The sequence below is a fragment of the Callorhinus ursinus genome, unplaced genomic scaffold (assembly GCF_003265705.2).
Source record: "Callorhinus ursinus isolate GAN/ISIS: 27379988/994484 unplaced genomic scaffold, GSC_fseal_2.0 scaffold2, whole genome shotgun sequence".
NCBI classification, from domain to species: Eukaryota; Metazoa; Chordata; class Mammalia; order Carnivora; family Otariidae; genus Callorhinus; species Callorhinus ursinus.
The window spans coordinates 42,943,145-42,955,140 of record NW_027397064.1 but is presented as its reverse complement, the minus strand read 5'-3'; the positions used below and the strand labels follow the sequence as shown (position 1 = coordinate 42,955,140).

At 38.1% G+C, this 11,996-nt stretch overlaps 1 long non-coding RNA gene across 2 annotated transcripts; it reads left to right on the top strand.

Moving 5' to 3' along the window:
- The first annotated feature begins 13 nt into the window (after positions 1-13).
- On the top strand, positions 14-2,788 carry LOC141370664 (uncharacterized). 2 transcript variants are annotated; one of them, XR_012374920.1, is made up of 3 exons: positions 14-201; positions 375-521; positions 1,240-2,788. It is a non-coding gene; the product is annotated as an uncharacterized lncRNA (long non-coding RNA). The 2 variants fall into 2 exon arrangements; XR_012374915.1 differs by having other exon boundaries at positions 1,214-2,788.
- The last annotated feature ends 9,208 nt before the right edge of the window (positions 2,789-11,996 follow it).

Sequence of the window (11,996 nt, the reverse complement as noted above, 5' to 3'; positions counted from 1 at the left end):
CTTTCGCCGCGGGCGCAAGCGGCCACCTGCCCACAAACAACCTACGCGGCCTGCGAGGACTCTGGCCCGGCGGACCGCAATGGCCGGGGTGTTCGCCGCGGGAGGGCGTCGGGAAGGGCGCGGGGAGGCCGGGAAGGGGAAGACGGAGCGTGGACCCCGCAGGGCCGGAGGGGAGAGGCCCAGAGCCAAGCGAACCGGCAGGTGCGGAAGGAAAGCGCTTCGCACCGCCTACCTGCAGTTTTGGGGGAGAGGGAGGCCGCCGGATGGTCACTGTGCAGAGCTCCTACCCGGGCTTGGGACTGGGGGATTATTACTTTTTTAAACGGCAGTCGTTTTTAACATAGGAATCTAAATAAATATAATCCATATTACAGGGGCCGGCTTTCCCATTCCGGCCCACCTGCGGCAGAGAGAATCATTTCTTCCCAAGATTGCATGGCGGGGCTTCTCTCAAAGAACAAGAATCAAAAGGCAAGAAAGGGCGCAAAGATCAGAGTTGAGCCCTCTCCTGAGAAGTAAAGGTAGGCGTGGAAAGGTCAAGGCCCGCAGGGTGTTAGGGACCCACCCCCAGCCCAGAACCTGGGTCTCCAAATTCTTCCTGGAGGTGCAGCAAGGAGGAACCTGTGCAAGCATTTCCCTTCACCATCCTTCCTTCTTCCTCATCAACTTTCACTCCCACCCCCACCCCTGCGTCCCTTCCCCACCTCTCCAAATGTCCCAGTATCTGACAGGCAGTTACCAGGAATACCGGTTGTCCCAGTTGTGTCCCTGGGTCTGTACCTGTCCAGATAAAGCCTTTCGGTGGCCTCCTGAAGTGGCAGGTGAATGACTCTAAAGAACATCATCAGGCTTAAGCCTTCCATGAATTTTACACTGTTTTCCCCCTCAGTGCCGAAGCCCCTGGACATACCAGCCCCTATTGCCAGCCAATTACCTTACCCTTCTCAATCTTGCCAAACCCCCAGGAGTGGATCCTACACAGTGAAACTCCAACCAGATTCCACACCCTGAGCACAGGCCGGACTGACACCCAGCAGTGAAGGGAGACTCGGATAAATATATGCCCAGTATCTGGACTATCAATCAGAAGCCTCACAGGTCCACCAGCGGGCGGGGCACAGCTGGATTCAGTTGGGATGTGGTCTGGAGGGCAGAGATAGGGGATTTACAGTTTAGCTTCTGCTGGTAACTGCTTTTTTTTTCCCTTTTCAAGCCCTTTTCCCCCTTTTCTTTCCACAGGACTTTCAAGCCCTTTGTCTTTACTCCAAGAGAAGTTTTGGTTTGTCTTCTTAAGTTGGAGAATAGGTTCATGTAGCCACACAATAAGAGGGATCTGAAGAAGGAGGGAACTGGCCAATTAAACCCCTCCACCTTATGGCCAGTGCTTACTGGAGATGAATTTTGTTGATAGGTACTCAAGCAAGGCAAAAAAGATAATGACACTTTGCGCATTTGCCATAGCGTCTCTCAGCAACAAGGACCTCCAAGTGCATTACATTAATTTTAACGTGCCATAAGAGAAGTGTTGTGCTGTCCCCGACTTCCAGGTGGCTTAAAGGAGGTTCAGTTGCTTTAAAAAAAAAAAAATGCTTCCGGTTGACACTGACTGAGAGGTATTTGTGGGAACAGTAGCTAAGTCAATGTATACCTCAAAATGTGACATAGAGACTGTTTTCTGTTGTCATCAAGGAGTCCCCGGAAGCCCAAACTGAGAGAACGAAAAGAAGAACAAACAAATGGGAGACTACAGTGAAGCACATACAAAAGATAGTCTGGAAAGAAAAACAGGCAAGATCTATAACATTAAAACCAGTGAGGTGTTTGAGCTTTGGCAGGGGAATCCTAAGTCCTTATTAATGGAAATAGTCAGGATATATTAGGTAAGGCTCATGAAATGAAAAGGAATTGAAAATGAAAATGGAATAAAAGTCCTCAAAATATGTACAAAATGCAAAATGACAGTAATCTCCTGGCCTTGACATTCAAGATTATAAAGCACAGCTTAAATCACAAGACCCAACTGGCTATTCTTCCTTCCAAGGAATTATTTGGCTGACAATTAAAATTTCTCTCAGAAATACGTATTTTTTCCAGAACTCAGAAAACATAATTTCTCTATCAATGTAATCATAACTAAGAAAGCCATGCAAATTTTAAATCAGTTTACAAAGAAATAGATGCCCTAAGAACCATTTTCTAGTTCATTTTCAAAGTTTTTAAGTTTGTGAATAGGTTAACTTTTTATAAATTCCAGCCAGAATGAAATGTGTATTCTAATTTAAAGTTGATAAGTATTTATGGTTGGAGAAAAAAGGGGGTTTATTATTTTTAAGTTGCTTTTTCACTTACCGCCAGCATCCTGTTTCCTCCGCTGTATCTGATGTGTTTACCAAGACAAATGCAGAATAAAGAATGGTCACCCCTACACTGCTCTAAAGAAAAGTAATAGGGTTATCATCAACTATTACAGGAAGAGCTCAGATCCAGAACAGAGCTTCTGATGCATGTGAAACTTTTTAACCTAACTTAGGAGCTATAAAGCCACATTGCATTCAAAAACCCTTTTCAGTGTTACATATTTCAAGAATTATTTGATGTTTCTATAACCTATAACTGACTGAACCCTTGAGAAATTTAAGTTGACACCTAATTTAAGTTACAGACATCTAACTGAAAAATACATATCCTCTCAGGTTTTCATTTTGTTTGGATATTTTAAATAGACTTGACCTTGCAAAGTTTCTCATGAATACTGACTCTTATTCCTCTCTCTCTTGCTCGCTCTCTCTCTCTCACACACACACACTCTGTAGTCTACAGTTTCCAGTTGGAAAATTAAATGCAGAATTCAGAAGATACCAAAAGAAATACATTCCTACAGCAAATCCATACAGACAGAAAACATGTTAGTTGTTGTCAGGGGCTGGGACTGAGAGGAGGGAAGAGTGGGTAGCCACTGCTTAATATGTACGAGGTTTCCTTTTGGGATGATGAAAATGTTCCGGAACAAGCAAATTGTGCTGGTTGCACAACACTGCGAATGTACTAAAAGTCACTGAAATGTGTACTTTAAAATGGATAAAATGGTGAAATGAATGTTATGTGAAGTTTACCTCAAAAAAAAAAAAATCTATTCCTATATAGCAAGTTTGCCATTTTTCTGTAATAGTGTTCATTGGTATAAATGTAGGCCAAATGTTGTGTTAGGTGATCTTAGAAAGGATTTGGAAAGAGGAAAAGAGACTTCTTGCCCATCATACTCACTGGAAACTAAAACATGGAACTGGGTTCACTGGTTCATTTTCTCCATGTGCAGTCAGAAAACACATACAAATTTCACTTAATAACTGTTTCAGTCACGTAACTTTGGCCACAAGTCATTTCTTTAGCTGCCTAACCTAACTCTCTCCTGTTACAACTTAACATACACTCTCTCGTATTTTAAAGTAACAGAAGACACACACAACATCACCACAATAATCCCTTCACATTTTCAAGACCTTTCTTGGCCTTACCTTTCACAGGCTACATAAACAGGGTGGCTTTCTCGGCATTCAGTCATTTTAGCTGATCTTCTTGGCACCGTTTTCAATAGCACGGTTTGCCTGCAAGCCCCTCACAGAAGACAGCACAGAGGGCCTCCCCCATCTAAGCAAAGGGCTCCTGTGTTATTTACTCTGATAGCCTCAATCTTTTGTCTCAGGCACTCCACACTGCATACCTGTTTCTAAGCAGCACCTTGAAGTTGATTCCCACTAAGCTGGCCATGCACTTATGCATGATGTTTGCCTTCTGGGCTCTTGATAAAAATTTCAGAGTTCCTTAATGTTCCCTTTGGGACATTGTTGACCTGTCCAGGGCAAGAGTCCCTGTTTTCCAGCTCCCTCCTGACCCCAAACTATTAGTGATGTGGTCATTGTGTCTGCTCTTCTATTTTGTTTGTTTTTAGAAATACTACTTCCATTCTGCTGACTTGTCCCTCATATCTCATAAATTACCTAATTAATATGTCAATTATGAGTGCAGCATAGTAGAAGATAATTGCATCTCACAGACATAAAGTCCTGATTAGACGATATTCCTCATCTTGGGTCCCTGAATTTGTGCTCAATTTGTGGAATAAGAAAGATCCTGATACAATAAAGAAGATCCCTTATCATGTGTCCTGGACAAAGCTTTCCTCTCTGATGCAGTTAGAAAATAGTGATTGGAGTGATTATTTCAACATTTAAGGATAGTTAAAAATCCAGTAAAAAGGCCCCTCCCAAGGTTGTCTGTCAGAAATGTTTTACTACATTGTTATCTGCATTGAGCCATGTATATAACAAAAGGCACCATATATTTGGAGCACAATACAAGTGGCAGATGTTCAAGAAGGTGCTTATCAGATATCTCATTTTATTTTCACAACACCCTTATGAAGTAATAGTGTTATTATCCCTATAGTGCATATAAAAAGACTGAGACTCGGTATTTGCTAACTGCAAATTCTCTTCAAGAGCATGGATCCCTAAAATACAAAGTAAACTAAACTTTTTAAGAATTTGAGATGTGGGGCGCCTGAGTGGCTCAGTCGTTAAGCATCTGCCTTCGGCTCAGGTCATGATCCCAGTGTCCTGGGATAGAGCCCTGCGTCGGGCTCCCTGCTCGGCGGGAAGCCTGCTTCTCCCTCTCCCACTCCCCCTGCTTGTGTTCCCTCTCTCACTGTGTCTCTCTCTGTCAAATAAATAAATAAAATCTAAAAAAAAAAAAAAAAATCTGAGATGCCATAATAGTTTTGAAAGAAAGCTCAATAAATATGTTCTGTACTTGATTTTGCAGTTGAATTGATTCCATTATGATACCTCTAGGGAATTTTGAGTTATTCATTAAGGCAACATATAATCCTTGTTTATTTTTAGACTATCTACTGGATCCAAATTTTCATAACCTGAAAAATAGGATCACCAAGTAAGGGACATTGGTTTGGTAACTATTTTGGTGCTTCTGAACTTAAATTATTGTTCGAGTTGAATTGTTTAGTCCATCTTTTATCTGAAATGTAACAATGGCTATTTGAAATTTTGCTTCCTGAAGAACACCGCATTTATGCATGAGATTGATTTTCAATATATGTGTAGTTGCCAAAAATATATAAAATATGCTGCTCGAACTGATTGGCAAAAATGTTTTCAAGGCTGTCAGTCTCAAAGAATGTGTCTTTGCACTTCTAGGTTTCATCTGATTTTGAAAGTCCACCTCAGGCTGGCTTCATGTTGTTGCTTTAGGTTTACCTCAGGTTTACCTCACCCTCCATCTGTACTGACTGTGAGTCTTTCCTTTTCCATCCCCACCCTTTCCTTCTGATAGACAGCACTAACCAATTATGGTGCTGTAGCAAGCTCAGCCTCCCATTTCTTGTGGTCACAAGGTGTGTGCTTTTTGTATAATCTACTTTGTGTTCTCGTCAGCATTAAGATGGTTCCATCCTTTGAAAAAAAAAATAATGCATTGCTAGGAAGTCACATTAGAAAACATTAATGTTTTGACTACTTTAAAACTGCAAATGAACAACACCTAGACTACAATTAACAGTTTATGAGGAGGTAGGGTATCATTAAATGAGTTTAGTTGTTTCTCCTTAGTACCAATTACTTTAGACATGTCTAATTTGTTTTTCTTTATATATGCAATTGATTGCCCTTTAAGGTAAAGTAGACTGATACAGAATAATGATTGTGTGTCAGCTCTTCATAGGGTGGGCCTTCTAAGCTAATGTTGAATACCGATGATAAAATGGTTTAGGAAAGATTCATATTTGTGTCACAAGAATCTCTTCTACTAAAAAAGCCTCCTTTTTTTTAAGCAGTTGACCAGCTCAAACGACACTTTAAATCATAGCAAACTAAGTGTATTCATCTACCTATTGTGAGCTTATCCTGAACTGACTATTTGGATATTCAGGAAAGAATTCCTCACTAAAATCTCAGGGGTTACATTAAATTGATATGTATATTTATTTGAAGGTGCTATCTAGCCCCAGGGAAAATCTGGCACATTTTGTCTTTCAAACTGTTGACGTTTTTTTTAAGTAAAAGTATAGGACAATTCTGCTGATTTCTCCTGTTCACATATTTCAGAGATTGCTCAGGTCATCAATGCCATTTGTTCCAAACTGCTTTGTAAACCATAACGGTATATAAAGCCTCCATGGTACAAATATCCCAGAAGTGCCGTAACCGTGCCTTTTAGTCAAATTAACTAGATACTATCTTCATATAGAAAGAGACTAAAATAACTTCCAGTTGTTTTGATACTTCCAGTTCAAATTACTTTCAGTTCTCTGCCAAACATATCCGTAAAAAGACCATTAAGCTTACACAACTAAACCTAAAAGTCCATCCAGATATATAAACTGTTGGCTCAACCAACAGAGGAGTGGATAAGCATTTCTGAGGTGTTTTTTTTTTTTTTAAAGATTTTATTTATTTATTCATGAGAGACAGAGAGAGAGAGAGAGAGAGAGAGAGAGAAGCAGAGGGAGAAGCAGGCTCCCAAGGAGCAGGGAGCCTGATGCGGGACTCGATCCCAGGACCCTGGGATCATGACCTGAGCTGAAGGCAGACGCTTAACCATCTGAGCCACCCAGGCGCCCTCTGAGGTGTTTATAAGGCTTACTGGTAAAAAAAAAAAAAATCCTTCTGATATATATCCAGATTAATTCTGGATATAAATATTGCTCAAATTATCCTTATATAACTATTGCCCCTTCAGGGGAAAGGAAATTTATCTATTGGAATCCTTTTTTTTTTTTTAATAATTAAAAAGGGTAGGGAGATCCTTCTGACATTTAGTCTAGAATCTTTGAACTTAAATTTTATTTGCTGGCTCTGTTGTTAAGAAGATAGTCTCTTGGGGTGCCTGGGTGGCTCAGTTGGTTAAGTGTCTGCCTTCAGCTCAGGTCATGATCCTGGCTGGCATCCTAGGATTGAGTCCTGCATCAGGCTCCTTACTCAGCAAGGAGCCTGCTAGAAAAGCAGGCTCTGCTGCTCCCCCTGCTTGTGCTCTTTCTCTCTCTGTGTCAAACAAATAAATAAAATCTTTAAAAAATATATTTAAAAAAAAGAAGTTAGTCTCTTACTGTAACAAGAGATAAAGAAGGACAATTTATCATCATAAAGGGGACAATACAACAAGAAGATAGAACAATTGCAAATATTTATGCACCTAACATAGGAGCACCCATATACTCAAAATAGTTAATAACAAACATAAAGGAAATAATAGATAGAAATACAATAATAATAAGGGACTTTAACACCCTACTTACATCAGTGGAAAGATTAAAGAGAAAATCAACAAGGAAACAATGGCTTTGAATGACACACTGGACCAGATGGATTTAACAGATATATTCAGAACATTCCAACCTAAAACAGCAGAATACACATTCTTTTCAAGTGCATACGTAACATTTTCCAGAGTCAATCACATATTAGGTCACAAAACAAGTCTCAACAAATTCAAAAAGATGGCAATCATATCATGCATCTTTTCTGACCATAACATTATGAAACTAGAAATCAACCACAAGAAAAAATCTGGAAAGAGCAAAAGTACATGGAGGTTAAATAACGTGCTACTATACAATGAATAGATCAACCAAGAAATCAAAGGAGAAATCAAAAAAATGCATGGAGACAAATGAAAATGAAAACATAGTGGTACAAAATCTGTGGGATTCAGCAAAAACACTTCTAAGAGGGAAGTCTGTAGCAATACAAGAATACCCCAAGAAGCAAGAAAACTCTCAAATAAACAACCTAAACTTACACCTAAGGGAGCTAGAAAAAAACAATAACAAACAAAATCCAAAACCAGCAGAAGAAATGATATAATAAAACTGGAGCAGAAATAAATTATACAGAAACTAAAAAAAACAATAGAACAGACAAATGAAATCAGGAGCTTGTTCTTTGCAAAAAAATCAACAAAATTGGTAGACCTCTAGCCAGACTCCTGAAACAAAAAAAGAGGACTCAAATAAACAAAATCAGAAATGAAAGAGGAGATCTAACAATCGACACTACAAAAATACAAAGAATTGTCAGAGAATATTATGAAAAACTATATGCCAACAAATTAGACAACCTAGAAGAAATGGATAAATTCCTAGAAACATATAAACTACCAAAATTAAAACAGGAGGAAATATAAAATTTGAACACCATTTACCAGCAATGAAACTGAATCAGTTATCAAAAAATCCCAATAAACAAAAGTCCAGGACCAGATGGCTTCATGGGTGAATTCTATCACTTAAAGAAGACATTTAAAGAAGAGTCAACACCTATTTTTCCTGAGTTTTTTCCAAAAAGTATAAAAGGAAGGAAAACTTCCAAATTCATTATATGAGTACAGCATTACCCTGATACCAAAACAAGACAAAGATAACCACAAAAAGAGAGAACTATAGGCTAATCTCTCTGATCATCATAACTGCAAAAATACTCAACAAAATACTAGCAAATTGAATGCAACAATACATTTAAAAAAATCATTCACCACGATAAAGTGGGTTTTATTCCCAGGATGCAAGGATGGTTCAGTATTCACAAATCAATCAATGGGATACATTACCTCAATAAGAGAAATTATAAAAACCATATGATCATTTCAATAGATGCAGAAAAAGTATCTGACAAAGGACAACATCCATTCATGATAAAAACCCTCAACAAAGTAGGTTTATAGGGAACATACATCAACATAATAAAGGCCTTATGAAAAAACCCACAGCCAACATCATACTCAATGGTGAAAAACTGAGAGCTTTTCCCCTAAAGGAAGGAACAAGACAAGGATGTCCACTCTTAGCACTTTTATTCAACATAGTACTGGAAGTCCTAGCCACAGCAATCAGGAAACAAAAAGGAATAAAAGGCATCCAAATTGGTAAGGAAGAAGGAAAACTCTCACTTTTTAAAAAAAGATTTTATTTATTCTTTTGAGACACAGAGATACAGAGAAAGAGAGAGAGAGAGAGCATGGAGAGAGGCAGAAGGAGAGGGAGAAGCAGGCTCCCTGCTGAGCCAGGAGCCCGAAGTGGAGCTTGATCCCAGGACCCTGGGATCATGACCTGAGCTGAAGGCAGATGCTTAACCATCTGAGCCACCTAGGTGCCCCAGGAAAACTTTCACTTTTTACAGATGACATGACGCTATATATAGAAAACCCTAAAGACCACCAAAAAAACTATTAGAACTCATACATGAATTCCATAAAGTCTCAGGATACAAAATCAATATATAGAAATCTGTTGCATTTCTATACACTAATAATGAAGTAGCAGAAAGAGAAATTAAGAAAACAATACCATTCACAATTGCACCAAAAATAATAAAATACCTAGGAATAAGACTAACCAGGGAGATTAAAGACCTCTAGTCTGAAAACTATAAAGCATTGACAAAAGAAATTGAAGACAACACAAAGAAATGGAAAGACATTCCATGCTCATGGATTAGAAGAACAAATATTTTTAAAATGTCTATACTACCCAAAGCAATCTACACATTTAATGCAATCCCTACCAGAGGACCAATAACATTTTTCACAGAGCTAAAACAAACAATCCTAAAATTTGTATGGAACCACAAAAGACCCCAAATAGCCAAAACAATCTTGAAAAAGAAAAACAAAACTGGAGGCATCACAATTCTGGACTTCAGGTTATATTACAAAGCTATAGTAATCAAAACAGTATGGTGCTGGCAGAAGAAGAGACACATAGATCAGTGGAACAGAATAGAAAGCCTATAAATAAACCCAAAATTATATGGTCAATTAATCTTCCAGAAAAGAGGCAAGAATATGCAATGGGAAAAATGTCTCTTCAACAAATGGTGCTGGGAAAACTGGACAGCTACATTCAAAAGAATGAAACTGGGCCACTATCTTCTACCATAAACAAAAATAAACTCAAGATGGATTAAGGACCTATATGTGAGATCTGAAACCATAAAAATCCTAGAAGAGAACACAAGCAGTAATTTCTTTGACATCGGTCGTAGCAACATTTTTCTAGCTATGCCTTCTGAGGCAAGGGAAACAAAAGAAAAAATAAACTACTGGGACTACATCAAAATAAAAAGCTTCTGCACAGCAAAGGATACAATCAACAAAACTAAAAGACATTCCCTACTGTATGGGAGAAGATATTTGCAAGTGACATATCCAATAAAAAGTTAGTATCCAAAATATATGAAGAAGTTATACAACTCAACACCTGAAAAACAATAATCCAATTTAAAAAATGGGCAGAAGACATGAACAGACATTTCTCCAAGGAAGATATTCAGATGGCCAACAGACACATGAAAAGATTCTCAACATCACTCATCATCAGGGAAATGTAAATCAAAACCACAATGAGATTCACCTCATATCTGTCAGGACTGCTAACAGCAAAAACACAAGATATAACAAGTGTTGGTGAGGATGTGGAGAAACAGGAACCCTCTTGCACTGTTGGTGTGAAGGCAAACTGGTGTAGCCACTGTGGAAGACAGTATGGGGGTTCCACAAAAAATTAAAAATGGAAATTAAAAAATTAAAAATTAAAAATCCCATATTACCCAACATTTGCACTACTCGGTGTTTACCCAAAATATATGAAACCACTAACTTGAAGAGATATATGCACCCCTATGTTTATTGCAGCATTATTTACAATAGCTAAATAATGGAAGTAGCACAAGTATTCATCAATAAATGAATGGATAAAGAAGAAGTGGTATCTATATACAATGGAATATTATTCAGCCATAAAAAGGAATAAAATCTTGCCATTTGCAACAACATGGATGGATCTAGAGAGTATAATGCTAAGGGAAATAAGCCAGTCAGAGAAAGGCAAAGTCCATATGATTTCACTCATTCATGTAATTTAAGAAACAAAACAAATGAATAAAAGAAAAATAAGAAAATAAGAAAAAAAAACAAAATAAAGGAATAAAAGAAAGAGAGACAAATCAAAAACCAGACTCTTAATTATAGAAAATAAACTGGTGGTTACCCGGGAGAAGGTGGGGGGTGGGGTGGATGAAATAAGCAAAGGGGATTAAGAATATACTTATCTTAAGAGCACTGAGTAATATATGGAATCGTTGAATCACTATATTGTACACCTGAAACTGATATAATACTGGATGTTAACTATATTGGAATTAAAATGAAAAAAAAAAAAAAGAAGTTAGTCTCTTGGACTTTTCTGGGTTGCAAGATCATTTCAGGAGTCCCAAACATCACATCCTTCGGTAACCAGGTTCAAAGACAGAAATAGCTAGTGGTACAGTCCAAGAGCTTCTCTTAGTACCCTGTCTCTTATCAGAAAGGAAAATATTCCCTAGAAGACCGCTAGAGGATTTTCCCTTACACTTCATTGGTCATAACTGGGTCACATGCTTGTTCTTAGGCCAAAAACTAGAACCATTTTCCCTGAGATCATAACATTTCCAACAAATATCTAAAAAGGGATCTCTTAGCAAAGAAGAAAAAGGAGTAGGGTGAGAATGGCTTTGCTAACCCCAAACTTACTGCGTTACTAGAATCAAGTGGACAGCCTGCTAGAAGTCAGTGTTCTGTTGATACTCCTTGGCTATAACTAGAGACAACATTGGTACTTTTAGGTATCACTGCTAAGGTTGATTGCAGAACTAAGTAAATGTTTAATTAATATGGTGTGTAAAATTCAAGGAAAAGAACTAATAATCCTTCTAAATTTTTGTCAGTATCTGTGATTTTGTCGGTATTTCTGAAGAACTGTAGTTGAATGGCTTTTTGCCTTCATAAAGAGAGTAAAATCTATTCAAACAAATATAAATAGATTGTGATCTAGACTGTTTTTAAAACATGTCTTTTATTGTGAATATAAGAATATTTAGAGTTCGTGTTTGCCCTACTACTTGGTCCACAAGAACAAAATCATGGATCAAAAAGTGAAAAATTCAAACTGC